The sequence below is a fragment of the Strigops habroptila genome, chromosome 8 (assembly GCF_004027225.2).
Source record: "Strigops habroptila isolate Jane chromosome 8, bStrHab1.2.pri, whole genome shotgun sequence".
NCBI lineage: Eukaryota > Metazoa > Chordata > Aves > Psittaciformes > Psittacidae > Strigops > Strigops habroptila.
In genome coordinates, this window is record NC_044284.2 from 43,844,728 (window position 1) to 43,861,699 (window position 16,972).

General features: G+C 45.4%; 1 protein-coding gene across 9 annotated transcripts in view; it reads left to right on the forward strand.

Moving 5' to 3' along the window:
* PACS2 (phosphofurin acidic cluster sorting protein 2) overlaps positions 1–16,972 on the forward strand; it is an 83,048-nt gene that overhangs the window by 8,145 nt on the left and 57,931 nt on the right. Inside the window, exon 1 of one of the 9 annotated variants that reach the window (XM_030493840.1) lies at positions 5,544–5,905. The exons of the other annotated variants lie outside the window; for them this stretch is intronic. The gene's annotated coding sequence lies outside the window, so the exon portion shown is untranslated. Of the gene's footprint in view, positions 1–5,543; positions 5,906–16,972 lie in introns of those variants that run through there. 9 annotated transcript variants of the gene reach the window in all.

Sequence of the window (16,972 nt, forward strand, 5' to 3'; positions counted from 1 at the left end):
TTGTTCCACAAAGAAAAAAATGAACAAACCTGGTGATTCAGGATGGATTTCTTTGTGTGTCGCTGGGGCTGGGGAGAGCTGGAGGTTTGGAGGTGTAAGGCTGTAAAGCCAAGTTGTGTGTCTATGCGCAGGGCAAAGTGAAACATGTTTTCACTGCTCAGCAAAGTAATTTGCTCTTAAAAATCTTCTGAAGAAAGACACTGTCTCCTTCCATCAGATCCCTTTGCTCTGTTAAACTCGACTGTTCAGAAATCGTTCCCTGCTCGTTTTATTTTCCTACAAAACTGCTGCAGTGTGGGGGCTTGGAGGTGCTCCTTGCTGCTGGTAAGTAGATGTCATGTGCAGGAGGGAGATTTCTAAAGGGATCTTCACCCTTGCAATTAGAGGGCTGCAGATGAAGTCTCTGGGAAAACCATGGAGCTCATAATGTGGTTCTGCCCTGTGTTTAAAGGGTTTCTAGTGCAGGGCTCTCATTAGTGGCCAAAATGAGCTGCAGTTTGCACATACACTTGTCTGATATGTGTTTCCCAACAGGCACTAAGCTGGATCTAGATATAGAGCAGAGAATAACCCCCATTGAGAGATTCTTAGGAAGCCTTATCTATATATAGTCTATGTGAGTCTGTATCCCCTTTCTGCTGAGAGGACAATCTCTGCCTGGGGAACGTGTTTAATGCAGATATACCTCAGTTTCTGAGAACCAGGCACATGTCCACAAGTACCACATCTGCCGCGTCCTGTGTGAGTGATCCCTCACGTGCCCTGGCGCCTGCTGCGGTGGGTTGCATGGGGGAATTCTCTGCCAAGGGCCCAGCTGCACCACCCCGTGCTGTGATCGTGCTGTTGTGGCAAGCTGGTGGCACGCTCCTGTGCCCAGCCAGGCTCATCCTCTGCGGGAGCACACGGCAGCATCGGCCACAGGGAACAGCTGCGAAGGCTGCGGCATGTCGTTCGTGTGGAGCTGGTGGTGCCGGCACCTTCGGAGCACGTTGGTCTGTTGGGTGCTCTCATTGAAGCTGTGAGATCATAGCTTGGCAGTGGCTTGTCATGAAACAGCTCTTGTAGGAGTTTTATGCCAGTACAATTCGCTTTCTTGCAGCTGCTTACCCGGGTATACTGTGAGAGGAGCCTGCACATACGTACTGCTGCTTCTGGAATGAGAAACAGTTTGCAGTGCTCAGCCCACCTGCTTCGTCCTAATGCAGGGAAATATATATATATATGGAGAGAGAGAGCAGGTGGCTTAGATCAGCAGTGGGAACACACAGGGAGGTGAACAAGGCTGCCCTTTCACACAGCAGTGTGGTCTCCTATTAGTTTATGTATGGGTGCAGTTTCACAATTAGGATGTGTGAGGCCATTCCCAGCCAGCCTTCCTTTACATATGGCACGTGACTTTCTCTAGCTGGTGCACCATGGCATGGCTTCTCTTTGGATGCATTTGGCTCTGGGATTGTGGGTCTAGGTCTTTGTTTTTAACAAAGCAGCTCCATATTTTACTCTGGAGAGGCTGATTACCTTCTCGTGTCTTTTAAGGAGTTTGTCTGGCAGCATAACTCTTAGCTCTGTTCAGGCTGGCACCTTGACAAGACATGCTCTGTCTTTCCTAAGACCATGAAAGTCGTAGAGCTGTTGGAGGACATTTCCTCACACACATTTTTACAAATATAGCAGGATCGTTTGAGGTCGCTCAGTCTTGAGTTTCTTCAGGGAGAGCCCGCTCAGCTGGAGGCTGTACCAGAGCTGTATTTGACTGCCTCTGGAGGGACTGTTCTGAAATGGGTGTCATTAATATGGGGTCTAATCTCAAGACAATCCTGTAAGCTTTCCAGCTCATCAGATAATGCGTGCAGTCTTTATTTCACCTTGTCACTTGTGTCCTGATTTCACTGCTGCTTCAGCTGTGTGAACTCATGGGTTTGTAATGGGGACAGGGACATTGCCATTCTCAGCAGAGCAATTGTAGTATCCTTTTCCCAGCTGTGGGGAGCCAACATCAGGGTGCTCTATCTTTTACTGTTCCATCTGTGTGGTGGGTAGTTGTGGGTGTAAGACACAAGCATTTACCAGTCCTCTGCCTGTTACAGCCAAGCTCCAATAGCTTGCTCACTGAAAGGCCCTTTCTCAGATGTGCATAGAGGTGTGTACACTGTCCTGACACTCTTCAGGTAAGGCTATAGCTAGCATTTACCAGCTCCTCTGATGTGTCTGATGGCTCTTTGTAACCTGCCTGCTGAGGCTGCTGCTTGCCAGCACTTTCTGCCTTGTGTCAGTGCAAGCATTTCAGAGTCCACGTAGTAAAGTGGGCCAGGGTAGAGGTGAGGAAGTGGGTTGTTTCAGTTGCATCGGTTCTCTGCTGTGCTTTGCTGCATGATGGTCCAAATGTTTGTGGGGGCAGAGCATGGGGGTGAGGACAGAGCAAGTAACCTATTTAATCCAGTGCTGCTGCTGGAAGGTCATCAAGTGGAAGCAATAAGTGGACCTGCATGCTCCCAGTGTATGCACCATATTTCTAATTTAGCAGAGGTTCTCTTTAGGCTGGGGAAATGACTTAATGACTGTGGGAGGAGAAGTCCAGCGCCTTGTTTAGAGGCATGTGTTCTAGCTACATGTTGGAAACCCTGGGTGGTCTGAAGCCTTGTGTGTGTTCTGCAGCTTGGGGCTGCTGTTTTCAGAGCTGCAGAGTGGGTCGAGGGGAAGAAATGGTTGGGGTGGAGGTGGTCTTTCCTTCTTTTGGGCTCTAAGGGAAGGTCTATTGTGGGAAGAAGGTTTTGGGAGCTAGGTTTTTTGCAAAGAGATTGTCAGACGGGCACTTCCTAACTTGAATAATGGACTGTAACCGAAGCTGCTGGAGATTGTTGGGGATGTAACTGAATCTTTCACACCGATTCTTATGCAAATTCAAACATGTGCTCCTGGTTTCTAATGGGACACCTACCAATACAGCGGGCTTCATTCAGAACTCTGTGTCCATGCACTAGATCTTTAATTGCTAATGACTTTATAGCAAGAGCATAACTTGCAGAGCTGCATCTGTAGCAGTTCCTCAGTGCTGCTGTTACCTGTACACATGAAGTTTCCCTGTAGGTTTTACCTAAGTGACCTGTGGAGGTTCTGGCACATGGCTTGGTGTGTTTGGTGCTGAAACTGTCCATTGCCATACAGCTGTGATTCAGTAGTGAAATGAGCTTCAACACTGAAGTGCTGTTGTCTTTGCTGATGCATTGAGGCTCAATAAAGGTAAATTAAATGGCCTTGAGTTTGCCAGAAAATAATTTGGTGCATGTAACACTAAGTGCAAATAGTCTTAAGTTTCTGCCCGGTAAATCTACAGCTGTGAGTTGATAAGCACATTTCATAAGTATTCTTTTGGGCTCCTGGGGGACATTGGTGTCTGCAACCTCTTTGCATAGCTTCAAAATTAGCTTGGAGTTTTTTTTGGGTTTTTTGTTTTGTTTTGTTTTTTTTCATAAATATGCCACATGGCAATGGAGTAATTGGTCAAAACCATGTGGGCTTAATTTCTTTAAAGTATAAACAGCCTAGAAATGTTTATGTACAAAATATGCAGGCAGTGACTGTAAGCATTTCCATGTTTCTACAAGAAATGAAGATAATTATATAATAAGCAAAGATTCATATGGCTTAACTTGTCTCCCATCTGGCATTAGTTAAATTGGTGTTTTCATCTGCGTGACCTCTTGGGGTGGGGAGAGACTATGAAAATAGAAAACATGGCTGAAAAAGACTTTGTAGGTCATCTGCTAGCCTATGTAAAGGCTGGAGCAGCTCCACTGAACTACCCCTGACAGCTGCTTAGGGGAGTGACTATTCCCTCTCTGCCATGGTCCATGTTACTGGGTAGGTATTGCAGGAGTTTTAAAACTGTTGGGTTTAGTTGACCGATGAGTTGCCTGTCCTTTGTGCAGTCCTTCCCCAGTGTATAAATTTATGTTCAGACTAAACAGATTAACTACAGCAGGAAGAGCTTCCTTCTTGAAAGAAAGCTATTGTTAGAGCATCACTTATAAATCTCTAGTGCTTCTAATCCTGGTCTCCTCCCATGGCCCTTTCTCCCTTCCACGTGCCTGCTGATTTACAGTTTGCAGGATCTGCTCTGAGTTTCTTGGGGTTGTCCCTCAGCCTTCCTCCATGGTCTCTCCCTCTCAGATGGGCAGTTTTCAGTGTCAAAAGGATCCTTCCAAAATGTCCCCTTTCATGAAAATATACCTGCATGCTCTTTAACTAGTAGAAAGACGATACGCTGCCTTCCTGATCAGGTTGCACCTACTGCCTTAAAATGAAGGATTTGCAAGGAAAGCTGAGAACTGCAAGAACTGGGTCATATATATTTCATGTTGCTTGTGGCTTGCTAGGGGCTGAACTCCCTCTTATTTGCTCTTCTACTTTCTCCCTATGCTGTGCTCAAGTGTGTCAGAATTTAAGGTGCTCTGATTTCTCTTTCAGGCTGGTGGGATCTGTATCTTCTTTCTTCCAGAGTTCAGCTTTATTTTGCTTAATAGAGTTGAAGACCGTTAATGTAGGCTTTGTCCTTGCTTCACAAATAGAGTGTCTCCAAGTACTCGGATAAGCTTTGCCTGCTGATTTTCGGTCCCAGTGAGGATCTGAGACAGCTACTTGCCGATACCAAAGGAGATGAGAGGATTTTTTTCCTTCCAGCATGTAGCATTCAGTGGCTCACGTGTAAAGCTGCTCACGGAGACAAAACTCTGGTGGTTCTTTACCCTTGGTCCATGGTGATGCGCTTGAGGATCAGCAGCCTTGCTAGTGCTTAGTTCAAGCAAGCGGGTAGAGCTTTTCCCAGGGAGAAGGGATTTCAGAGGTGGATTTCCTCAGTTCGGCCTTCAGTCAGCATGTTCCTGTTTTTCTGACATGTGAATGGCAGGTCCTGCTGGGTGTCCTTACAGAAACATTTGTAATAAGCTTTTACTGTTCATTCAATTGTTTCCTTGTTCCAGGATCATGACCTAAACGTACATGCAGCCTGGCAGCACTGAGCAGCACTGTTTATATCCCTGCTGCACCTGTGTTCAAGGCCAGCTTTCTAGTGCTGGTCCCTTGAGTGCAGGGTGCTCAGCTTTTCTTGATGCCCTGCACAGATGCTGATGCTGCTGTGTTTGAAGATGCATCTGCCTTGTCTGGGTTCAGACACTCAGGTTTGCTGTGCAGTGCTGCTCTCCTGCAGGTCTGGGCAGCCTGGTTCTTGGTGTTCCTGCCTTTGTACAGTGCTTGCATTCAAGAGGATCTCTGCATGAAAAACCCTGTTGCACCCAGGTGCGCTTGTGTACAGGCTCTGAGCCAGAGATGGGTTGTGAGTAGGTTTAGCCCGACCTCACCAGCGTCCCAGCTGCATGCTGCCTCCTGCGTTCTTGTGGTATTTACTTCCCCACTGGCTTCTCTCAGTGTTGCCACAGGCCGCTGTTGTGGTTTCGAGCTGTGAAAGCACTGCACAGTGCTCAGCTTCTCAGCCGACTTGGAACCAGCACACGCTTCCCTGCAGAAAGGTGCACTGTAAAACTATCTGGTGAATATTGATAAATTCACTCAGTTCTTGACAGGGCTTCTGGGGAGGTGGGGAAAAGGTGCTTTGTATCTTGTGTACTTTTAAGTGCTGTGTAACTGACTAGCAGTAAAGGAAGCAACAGCATGAGAACCCTGCTTTACTTAGCTTTGGCTAGCAGTGTGCTGGATACTTGCATGTGTTTGTGTAAGGCTGCCACCATGGTGAGCTCTCAAAGGTAGTTCTTGGTTTAGGACAACTGAAACATGATTTCACTCTGCTTTGCTTTACTTCCACTAGGATTTTGTATTTCTCTCTGGTAGTGGTCAGATTTGCTGATGGTTCATATTTTAGCTGGGAAGAATGCCCCTTGTTGGGATTCTGGTATGTCTGTATACAATCAAAAATGTTGAGTGGGCTGGGAATAGCTTCCAGCAAAGCTGTATCAGTTTCTTGGAGCTCTTTTGTTCAGTAAAAATTCTTTTCTTTTCTCTCCCCCTTCCCATCCCCCTGACAGCCCACCTCTTTTCTGTAAGGACATGTTGAGGTATAATTCACAATGGTGTGGCTGAAGTGAAATATGCACAGCTGCAAATGCATTTTTAAATGATACTTCACTGTTAAGGCATCTCTCTGAGCAGGTTTGCAGTTCCAGTAGCCATCAGAATGTGGTAACAAAGAGGTTTTTGTTGAAAATACTTGACTTCCATTTTTATCAAGCTCTGAGAATGTTTTGACCACTCACTACTTTTGAGTGCAGATAGGAAGGATGTGGAGCAGGGTAGATCCATGGTGAGGAAATACATATGTGTCCCTGGGAAAAGGAGTTTTCCTTTGCTCTCCCTGCATGGCATTACAGGAATCATGACAGCTGGAGAACAATAAAGTACACATTAGACTAAAGTTTTATTGATGTTTGAAGCATCAGGAATATCCAGTCTTGAATGCTGCATCTCTCCTCTACCTTCCCACTGAATGGAGAAATTTTGCAACTCTCTTTCCTCTTTGGATCCATCAGACTTGATACTTTTGTGATCTCTTGCTTTTATGGTGCATAACAAAGCCCAGCAGCTGGAAGCTGCAGACATGTAGTGTTCTGACGCAGTCACTATGGCCCAGTGCTGCCAGGAGTTGGTATGGGGCTGACTGAATCACAGACATATGAAGAGCCAACACCTGTTTATAGGTAAGTTGAAATAGATTTATTAACATGCAGGACATCACAGAAGGCTTGTACCAGTTTAAAGACAGAATTTGGTGTAGCTAAGGGTGGAGAATTCTCTGACCTCTGGAAATTCAACAGTTCATGTTGTCTCCTGCAGTTCCTGTCCCATAGTGAGTTCAGGCTCCTTTTCTAGCTTTTATTTCTCTGTTTTCTGTCCTCTGTCAGCAGACTGCTGCTGCTTCTGCTGACAGTCTCCTGGGCTATCTTGGTTCCAAAATTATCACCAGATCTTCCAAGCTATTGCATGAGTAACACTGGGCTTTTCTCCTGCGAGTGAATTCACACTCTCCACCAGCCCTCCAAGAAGACCTACTCTGAGTAGAAGCTAATCTGTGTTTGAGATGGTACATCTGCAAATAGAGAACCCTGCTGAGTATCAGTTATGGGGGGCCATCTGTCTCTGCAGTGTTCTTGCTGATTCAGGTGTGAAAACAGAGAAATGGCTTAGTACTTCGTAGTTACATGAACATTTCTATGTGGTCAGAATTCTCATATGTGACATGAAAATCTCTTAGTGAAACAGTTGCAACCTACACTCTCCTTGGCTCTGGTGTTTCCCTTCAGCCAGTTTCAAGGTGCTTACTGTAAGTTGATGAGCTGACCTTCGCTTCACAGTGATGGAAATGAAGGCTCAAAATAAACACCTGGAGAGTGGTAGCAAATCTACACTGGCTCTCTGGAGAGCTCGGTTGGGCTCACTAGGATTGTGGGACCCTCAAGGCCACTTTTCTCATTCTCTTTCTGTAGGGAAATATGATTTCTTCAGAGACATGGATCTGACTCCCTCAGTACTGACTATCATGCTAAACCATGGCCTGGGAGACTTCTTGCAAATTGCATGCAGAATCTTGAAATGGGAGGCATTATTCTACTGTTTGTAAGATGTGAAAAGGTAGGGATGGCCCCTCTCATCATGGCTACAGTGTAAGTACCCAGGCTCCAAAGGAAAACAGCATAAGGGATGGTGGATTTGTATTGTCCTGTAACAGATGGGAAGAGAGAAAGGGGTGTAATATAATGAATTTCTTGCATCATTGTTTTAAATCTCAGCTGAATCTGCCAGATGTAGAACATTTAACAGCTTTAGATAATGTGGTTTTTAGCAGATCATTTGCCTGTTAGTGTATTTGAGGCTACAATATAAACATATAATGTACATAAATAAATTTCTTGTATAACTAGCCCCAATGCAAAGTTTGTTGTAGTTGGTATTAGTTGTAGTGATGTGGTGAAAAGCAGAGTTTGAGTATGGTCCTCTGAGTGAGGAGGGCATAAAATTAAGGATAAATCCCATCCTGAGGGTTGAAAAAACATTGTGATACCTGTCTCTATCTCATCCCCACTGATGATCATTTCTGTTACAGAAACAGTTGAGGCTCTTTGATAACCTAAGTACTTGCACCTGATTTCAGGATGCTCTTTGTCTCATCCATAAACAGGAGCACCAACCACAGAATGATGCTGATACCTATTCCTTGCTCTTAGCATCGCCGTCATGTTAGTGTTAGCTGATGGTATCCAGCAAAGGTATTAGAAGAGAATGTTTTCAGGGAGCCGAGACTGGTCTGGCTGTAGAGTTTGGTCTCTGTGAGTGATCTAATAATGTGGTCCTATTTACAAATGGAGTAACTCTATTTAAATGCTGCATAGCCTCCTCGGTATTCCCTCCCAGCAGTGAACCTTAATATCCTGCTGAGGAAGAACCGCCTCACATCCAATCTCTGCTTGTTCATGCCTCATTTACCTCCATCTGCTTATTTTGTAGAGTGCCTACAGTTTATCTTGATAAATCTGGGTTCAGTGGGAACTCAGAGGCCTGACTGAAGGTTTTGGGGACTTAATGGATTATGATTGCTATAAATCACTTTTTGGTTTATTGCTTATATTCAACGTTAAAAATCTTATGGGGGGGAGGATCCCCTGGAACAAGTTCTGGGCAGTGAAGATCAGCATCTCAGAGCATCTTCTGTTTTGCTGGTTTACACAAATCACTCTCATATATTAATAAATATTCTTGGCAAATTGAACTAACAAATTCAGGCATTTGTTTTGCTTTGCTGCTTTCTTACTGCTATCAGGAATGAAATATCACCAGCAATGATGTTAAAGAAACATATTATTCAAATAATATTGAATCTCTGCTTTCCAGCTCAGCTTTTGACAGCTGTTGAAGAGGCTTAGAGTATTAAGGAAATGCAGATGTTCCTCCAGAGCAAATCACTGTTTTCTGCCTCCCACTGCAAGTGTTCAGCACTGGTGGTTCTTCTGAACTCCTTTAGTAAAAATTGTGGTTCCTTTTATCCCGATAAACTTAAAGGTGATGTAAGCTTTCAGAAAAGGGGGTAAGCAAAGTCTGAGTTGCCAGGTTTTCTCCCTTTTCCATGAGAAATGCAGTGAAATCTCAGTCACAAGGGTTTTTACAGAAAAGAAAACAAATAGAAAACTGTGTGCTGAGTTATTTCCAAACAAGTGCTCTCTTTTCAAGTAGCAGCTCTTTAAACTAGAGCACACAGAGTATATTTAGATGTGAAGAGAGAGACTGTGGGGTGGGAGACATTTTTAAAGTGTTACTGAGAGACATTTTGAGATCACCTGGAGACTGGGAGTTTCCCTAAAGGAAGCTGCTCTTACTGAGAGGGGATCAGCAGTGTTCTGAAAACCTGAGCTGTTTGCAACTCTGTTGCAAAGTCTGGAAATGCATCTCCTGGCCATCCCCCAGGCCATGAGGGCAGCCTGGTGGTGCAGGTTCCTTCCCGTCCAGGTATCTCCTCAGAATGTGGGGGGAAGATGTTTCATGCAGTCTTCGTCAATGCAAAATCTGCTGCTGCTTCACTGTAAAGTAACCTCCACATGGGTCAGCATTGAAGAGGTCCTGGTTTCTGTTCATTAGTGCACTTCTGGTGGATTCTGTAGTTTTCAAGACCTCTGGTGGGGAGCTTGTGTTAAGCTTGACAGCAGGGACTGCATTCTCTGTAAGCCTTTTCAGTCCAGTTTGGCTGATTTTGGAGGTTAAAATATTGCTTCTGGTTAGTGCTGAAGTTCTATCCCGGGTGGTAGTGGTGGTAGTTTCACTGCAGCCATCTCATGCTTGCATCAACCTGGGTAATGTGATTAACTAGTTCGCTTTTAGAATCTTACTAGATACCTTATTCCTGTTCTTTGGTGATTTCCTTCTTGGCTTCTCTGTGCTCTTAGGTGCACTCCAGCAGACAGCGTGCAAATAAGCAAGCTCTGCCCAGAATATTTGATGGGAGAAACGCAATGGTTAGGTGTCGGAGCACAATGGAGCTTTAGCCAAAGGCATCAAGAAGCATTTCTTTACTTGCAAGGAGTGCTGAATGTGTTTGCATTTTCAGACCTTTTTTGAATACTGTTACTACTGCAAAGTTCCTCCCAGTTTGCCCCTTCCTTTCTGGAGAGATGCATCTGCAAGAGATAGTATGTTCCAGCTGGTTTACCCTCGATGTTTTGTTCCAGTTTGAGGGGTGTTAAACCAGTGTTTCCAACATGTTTAATGCTGAATAGAGTTCCCCAGATGTAGTGGCAGGATCTGAAGTTCTTTGTGAATTATATTTAGCGCTGATGGAGGCTGCTTTGTCAGCTGTGTGTTGTTGCCTTGTAAAAACTGGCACCATTCAAATCTAAATAAGTGCTTCTGGGAAAGAAGAACCTTCCTTTTATAACTGTTTTAATGTGCTTGATTTGGAAACATCCTTTGAGCTTTGGCCAGAGAGCAAATCGGGTGTCATTGTTGCAGTCCTCTGTTGGAAGTACCTGTGCAGAGATGAGCTGGTGCCGCGAGGCTTAGAGGAGCTCGATGCTGTGAGCGTTATGCAGGGTGTGTGGTACAGCTGCGGAATTTGCTCTTTATGGAGCCAGTGGTTCTCCTAACCTCTCTTCTGACCTACTGTTGAATACATAGAGGTTTGGACTTGCAACTTTCCCTTTGCTGCTCCTTCCTTGTAGTTCAGGTTGCTAGTGTTGTATTTTTGGATCCTCTGCATGCTGGAAACATACTTTGGGGTGCTAAATAGTTCTGTGTTTGAGAAATCATGAGAATTGTGGGGAAAAAAATAATGTTTCTAACTTATGTAATGAATTCTGATATTTCTTTGACTGTCGTCTCATTCACCCCTGCAGTCAGGGGAAGAAGGAGCTGGCACTGAACATGGGGCAATTAAAGGAAAAGCGTAGACCATTGGCTCTGTGAGGTTTTGAGGTGCATATGCCAATCTGGAAGAAGGCCAGAATGGCAGGCTTTGACTGACTTGCAGCGGTGAGAACGGCGTTGGGATCTGTGAAGTGTTCTTCTAGTCTGAAAAGCAAGCCTGCCAGCAAGATGCTTTGCATGTCTGATTGCTGTGCTGGCTAATACCAAACGTATCATCAAAGTTCACAAGTGCTTTTTGCTGCTGCTGGCTGCTCTGCCTTTACGCTTACTGGACATGTTGAGTTCTCAGTAAAAAAAGCAAGCAGCCATTTGGGGGTCTTGTGTGGTTCTCTTGTTTATTTTGGGCCATATTGCAGACTTCATGAACAAAACCCTGTTCATCTGGCACTCGATGCAACTGGTTTAAATCAAGGTTACAGAATGGTGGTTTGTTAGGAATGGGACACCTGCCCTGGCTTTGGTGCCTTGTGTCTAAATGGGTCAGCAAGGGAAAAGCAAGCTTAAAAACAAACACACAAATGCACCCCAAAATTCCTTTTAAAAAACTCCTACAACAGTTTCTCAAAAAGTCTCTTTATTCAGAGTGTTGTAAAGTGGGTTGTCTTTCAGACAAGCACCAAGTCTTAAGAATTACATGCCATCAGGATCTTGGCTTTGACTGGGAGGGCCACGTGTCTGACTTGGTTGTGAACTGGGAAGCGTTTGGACATAGTTGAGTGAGAAGTAATTTAATGCGACCCATGGTGTAAGCCTGTCTGGTCTCTAGAGTGACAGGCTGTTGAGCTCGCCTCTGCGTCAGAAGGTGGTGTGGAAGCTGTTCAAAGTGTAGAAGAAAAGGCAGAGATGGCAAATTGTTCATGTCCTGAGAGCAAGCTCAGATTTAGGTACACCAAGAAGCCATCTGTTTCTCCTTGACTGCTTTCTTAGCTGGAGGCTTCCTAGTCCTGATTTCTTATGATGAGGAGATCACAGTGACGGGTAACCCGAGCAGAACTGAACTCTTCATTACAAGCTCTTCTGACATGGGCCTGAAGTCAAGGCTCCTGTTGACATAGTTTTTTTTCCTCTAGATGGGTACCTTTGATGGCTGATTTACAGACAAAGGGGAAGATCAGGATATTTCAGGCCGAGTCCTGGCCTCTAATGATGGCAGGCCGTAGGGACAGTATGTGCCTATGTAGCTGGGACCGTGGTGTCTCCCCGGGTACCAAGTGGCTAACGAATGGGTGCGCAGAGAGCACAGCACATCAGCTAGCATTCTGAAAGCAGTGAGTGCAGGAGTGCTTGGAGACCTGTGCTTACTACTATCAAAAAGAAAATACTAAATACCAAACCAGACTGACCAGGGCAGGACCTCCCTCTGAATCTGCCTGCATTCAGATGCACACCGGCTTCTTGCTGCCAAGTGCATACAGGCTTGGGATGGGGCAGGGGGGCTGCTGGGGAAGTGGCTGTTTTGAGAACATTGTTTTTCATGGAGTGTTGAAGGAGGATTTGCCATCAGTCTCCTCTGGAGGGGAGTGAGGAGGAACAAGCAGGCTGTCAGAGGAGCTGGTCTCATTTGTTGCATGGTCACAGAGAAGCTGGTCACGTGCAGGCTGTGACATCCCTAGTTGCTGTGGAGATGTTACAGCTCCCAACCTGATGCTGCTGCTGGTGTTTGGGGACGCTGTGCCTCAGGATTGAATCATGAATGTGATGGAGGAGAGGACAGGGGAGAGAGTGAGGGTTACTGTCCAGGCTAGGCACATCTTGGAGAAAACATGTGCCTTGACATATTTTCTTTAACCCTTTCACCTCACTGGCTGATGCCTGTAACAGAGCTAGCTACCACTGCAAGGATTTCCTCAGGTGTGTGCTGGAAGGCTGGGTGCTGTCTTTGTTCTTGTAGCTGGCTGCAACACTGTCAGCTTGGAAGGGGGATGCTGGTACAAATGAAGGCAGAGATGTGCTGCTCCGTGTTCTGCAGCAAGCTGCGGGTGAATCGGGAACCCTCTAGCTCTGGTTCTTCTCATTTGCTGGCTACTTTGTGCAGCTTCCACTAGTCCCTGAGGGTTCAGGGGCAGATGGGAATGGCTCCTCGCAGGCAGGGAGAGCATTCCTGTAGCATGCCTGGAATAGCTGATCCTGGTGTTTGACAAGTGCTGCTGTCTGGGGCAGGGGGCCAACGAGGAGAAGGCAGGTTGCATAAGGAAGGCATGCAAGGGAGGGGTGAGCCAGGGAGGGGAGGGCTGCTGGATTTGTCCCAGCTGTAAAGGTCTCTCCTGTTCATCCCCTACCCCTCTGTTTTGTTTTTGCATTCCTCCTTCCAAAGTTTCCTTTTTGTTTCATTTGTGTATGTGCTGCTTCGCCAGTCTGTAAGTGGTGGGAGCTGCTCTCCATGCTGACTGGTCCGCTTAGTGGGTTGTGCCTTTATTTTGCTGCTGGATAGCTGAGAAATGAAGCCATAGCTACAAAAATGGCTTGACCAGCCCACATCCTAAAGGTTTCCACTCCCTGACATGTACTACTTTGACTGCTCTCATTAGGTGCTCAAATAGGAGACTGGCATTTCAGTGCTGCGAAGCTCTCTGGACGAGAGGCTATACTGCAGTGCAAGGGTGTTCCATACAAGTTTGTTAGATCCACTGGACTTTGGTCAGAGGGATGTGACTATGCCTGGTCTGTCTCCATCTTTGGTTGTGGTATCTCTGATTACTCCAGCTACTACTAAATTAATACAATAAATATCACATGTGTTTGTGTCATCTGTAATGTAGAAATTGTAATGCTGACGGTCTGTCAAAGGAGCCTTAACTGTGAATCAGCTTTTCATTATTTGCTGACTTTAGTCTTTAAAGCTCATAAAGCACCTTTGTAATGCCTCAAAACTTTGAAAACATTGATCAAACCTAATCCACCACTACCATAGGCTCTTTAATTGATGCTCACTTTGGTATCGGGATGCTGTGCAGTCCTGGTGTTCTGGGTGCTGGGTCTGAAAGAGACAAGCCAGGAGAGGTGTATTTAACTAGACCTGTTTCTGTGCTTGGTTTGAAAGGCATAGTGTGAAAACATAGGTGATTTTGCCTAACTCCTTTGTACTCCATTGCCTGTCTGAGAAACAGACCTAATCTCTGTTTCATGGTTTGTTGGGTTTTGTTGGTGTTTTTTTAGTGAGAAGCTAAATGTATAGCAGTGTGTACAAGAACTGATGTCCTGACTGAGGCCAACGGATCTGTGAAGAGAGCTGCTTCTGCTCTCACTGAAACAACTCCATAAGGGGTTTCTTGGTAGCTGCTGTTTCTTGGTAGCACAGTTCAGAGCATGTACCTGGAGGTGAGTGGTTGGTGATAGGCTGATTTCCCTTCAGCATGACTTGGAATACATTGGGTCTCGGCCAGGGAGTCAGAGCATGATGTGACACAACTGCGAGCTTGCACAGAAGTTTTGCTTGGCTACTTGGAGAGTATGTAGAGCTGTGGAGGTTTGGCTTTAACCCCTGTGGGTTTCACCAGCATTGCTGCACCTCAGTAGTGCCCTTTCCTTACCAGACTACTGAAGTCCTAGGAAATGAGAAGTGCCAATGGAATATATAAGCTCTTATGTTTTGTGAGCCAAAGTTATTTGGCTTGCAGGCATCCTGATCCCTTCCTTCCTTGGGTGAATCCTCTAGAGCCAGCCAGCAATGCCTCATCCTGCTGAAGGAAGACATCTCTTAGCATATTCCATGTTGGATTGGTGTATCTAAGCTCAGATGTGCTTTAATCCTTGGTCATATTAACTGCATGCTGTTCCTGAAATAGGAAATGTGCCCATGCAGAATTCTAGGGTCTTCTGCAAGTGATGCAGGTCTGCAAAATATTGAAACCCCACTGTTCCAGTCAGTTTGGAGCAGATATATTTGTAATATATTTGTAATATATTTGAAGTGAGCAGGACAGTATTTCAGCTGTAAAAGGATAGTGTCTGGCTCTGCACTTCTGTCCTTGTGAGGTCCTGGGTAGAGCCTGTTATGTAAATAACTTGCAATCGTCTTGCCTGTCTGAAGAAGGCCTGCTTGCTACAGCATTTCTATGGATCTTAGTCTGTAGAATCTTAAGAGCTTAATTTTCTGTATTAAAGCTGGGAAGATGATTTCAAGATCCTTGAGAAGAAGAAGAATTAAATATGTGTTCTGCAATTGTTTCCTGGCTTCTTAAAGCTTATGTGAATGGATCTGTAGCCAGAACAGCTAGCTAAGGGTTGCCGTTTGCTTGGTGGTGTGAAGGAAGGAGAAGGAAGCAGAGATTAATAGAGGACTGTTATGTTTCTTTGCGAGTTAGTTTGTTTCTGGTATGACAGAAATTGGGGCACTTGACCTTTGCCTCCTCACTTAATTTCTTCGTGCGTTGGAGCTTACCTGGATGGGACCAAGATTAGATCATTTAGAGGGAATTAGCTTATAAGCTTTGGAAAGTGAAGAAGCACTCTTCCTGCAGCTTCTACCATTGCTATCCTTGGCAGGCCCTCCTCTGATGCTTCAGTGGCATTAGAAGACAGCTCTTCGCCCCTGTATTCTCCCCGAGCTGACTCTCCTAGGCCAGCACAGAGGCCTGCCTTTAGCATGTAAGTGCAGCAGAGTTCTGTTCTTCCTGGGCATGTGTGAAGCAGGCATAAGGAACTGCTTGTGCAGTTGGTAGGTTGTGCGCTGCATACGCTCATACCTTACTTAAGCAGCTGTCTCTGAAAAATGCCTCTCCTGTGCAGGCACCCTGCAGCTATGTGCAGAATGGCTCTGTTTGTCTGGGCAAGTGTGTATGCAGGCAGGTGTCTCCCTCCACTTCAAGAGGCTCGCGAATTATTTTGGGACTGACTTGGGTGTGAAGTCTCAGCTTAGAGCAAAACACTCAAAGTTGATGTTGAAAGCATTGGGGTAAGAGCCTGCTTGCTTTTAACCTGGACAAAAGGTGTGTGTGTAGTGAGCTAAAGCCTTCCTGCCCCAGCTCCTATCTTGCACATGGAGTCCCTTCTAGCTGTGGATGCATCTGTTATTATTCTTAACTTCTGTGGGGCTTAATTAAAATGCAGTTCTTTAATTTTTAATTTTTCCTTCCTGTTGATGTGACTGTCTCTGCGTGAGCAAAGTCTCAGTGCAATTACTGTGCTCCCTGTGGAGACAGAGACATTTAATTCGGTGAGCCAGACTCTTTCTTGGAGGGGGTTTATTTTCCTCATCTTCCTACTTAGAGGAATGCAAGAGCAAAACATCCAATGAGTAAAGAATGCAGTATTTATTTGGTTGTTCTGGGCATGTTTTCTGGATCTTGGTTACCAAAATGTTATATTCTTTGCAGATAATTGTCTCTTTCGGCAAAGAGCTCGTGATGAAGCTATTCAGCACAACTTGCATTAGCAGGGCAAGTTGAAACCATTGGGTCGAGTCCAGGTTTCCTCTTTAAAACTGTGTTCTTGCAGCAGTGATGTAAAAAGATGAAGAGTTTTATTCTTGTAGAATGCATTAAGCTGTCTCATGATTTGTTAACCTGAGAATGGGGTCAGGCCGAGTGCCTTGTTCCTCCTCGCCATAGGAAGGGGTATGTGTGACTGGAGGGGACACGAGTTCTGCAGCCACTGCCTGCTGCTGTGTGGGACCCACCTGTGCTCTTAGCAGGGAGATCTACTATGAACCTTCACAAAGGGTGGAAATCTTGGCTCTCAGATTTTTGTTGCCCTTATTTAACGCTGCTTCCTCTAACTTAGTGCTTCTGTTAGCTTAAGTCCCCATGTGCAACCATAGGTCACTGCTGAAACAAACATGCAAAGAAAGGGTTTGTCTGCACCTCCTGTATTGCAGTCCCAGGCTTTTTATAGACTGCTTAAAATACTTCAGGCTCTTTCAGCTCCAGACTTGAGGCTTCCTCAGTTCCCCTTGCGTATGTGTGCTAGGTTATTTTCCCTGTGTTCATGGAGATCCTGTATATATGTATTAGATACTTCCCAATGTAGCCTTGTTGTCTGTTCAGATCTTTCCAGATCCTCCTGTGTCTGTCCTGTTTTTCTTACCAATGTTTAATCTTAGCAGGCTCATTGATAG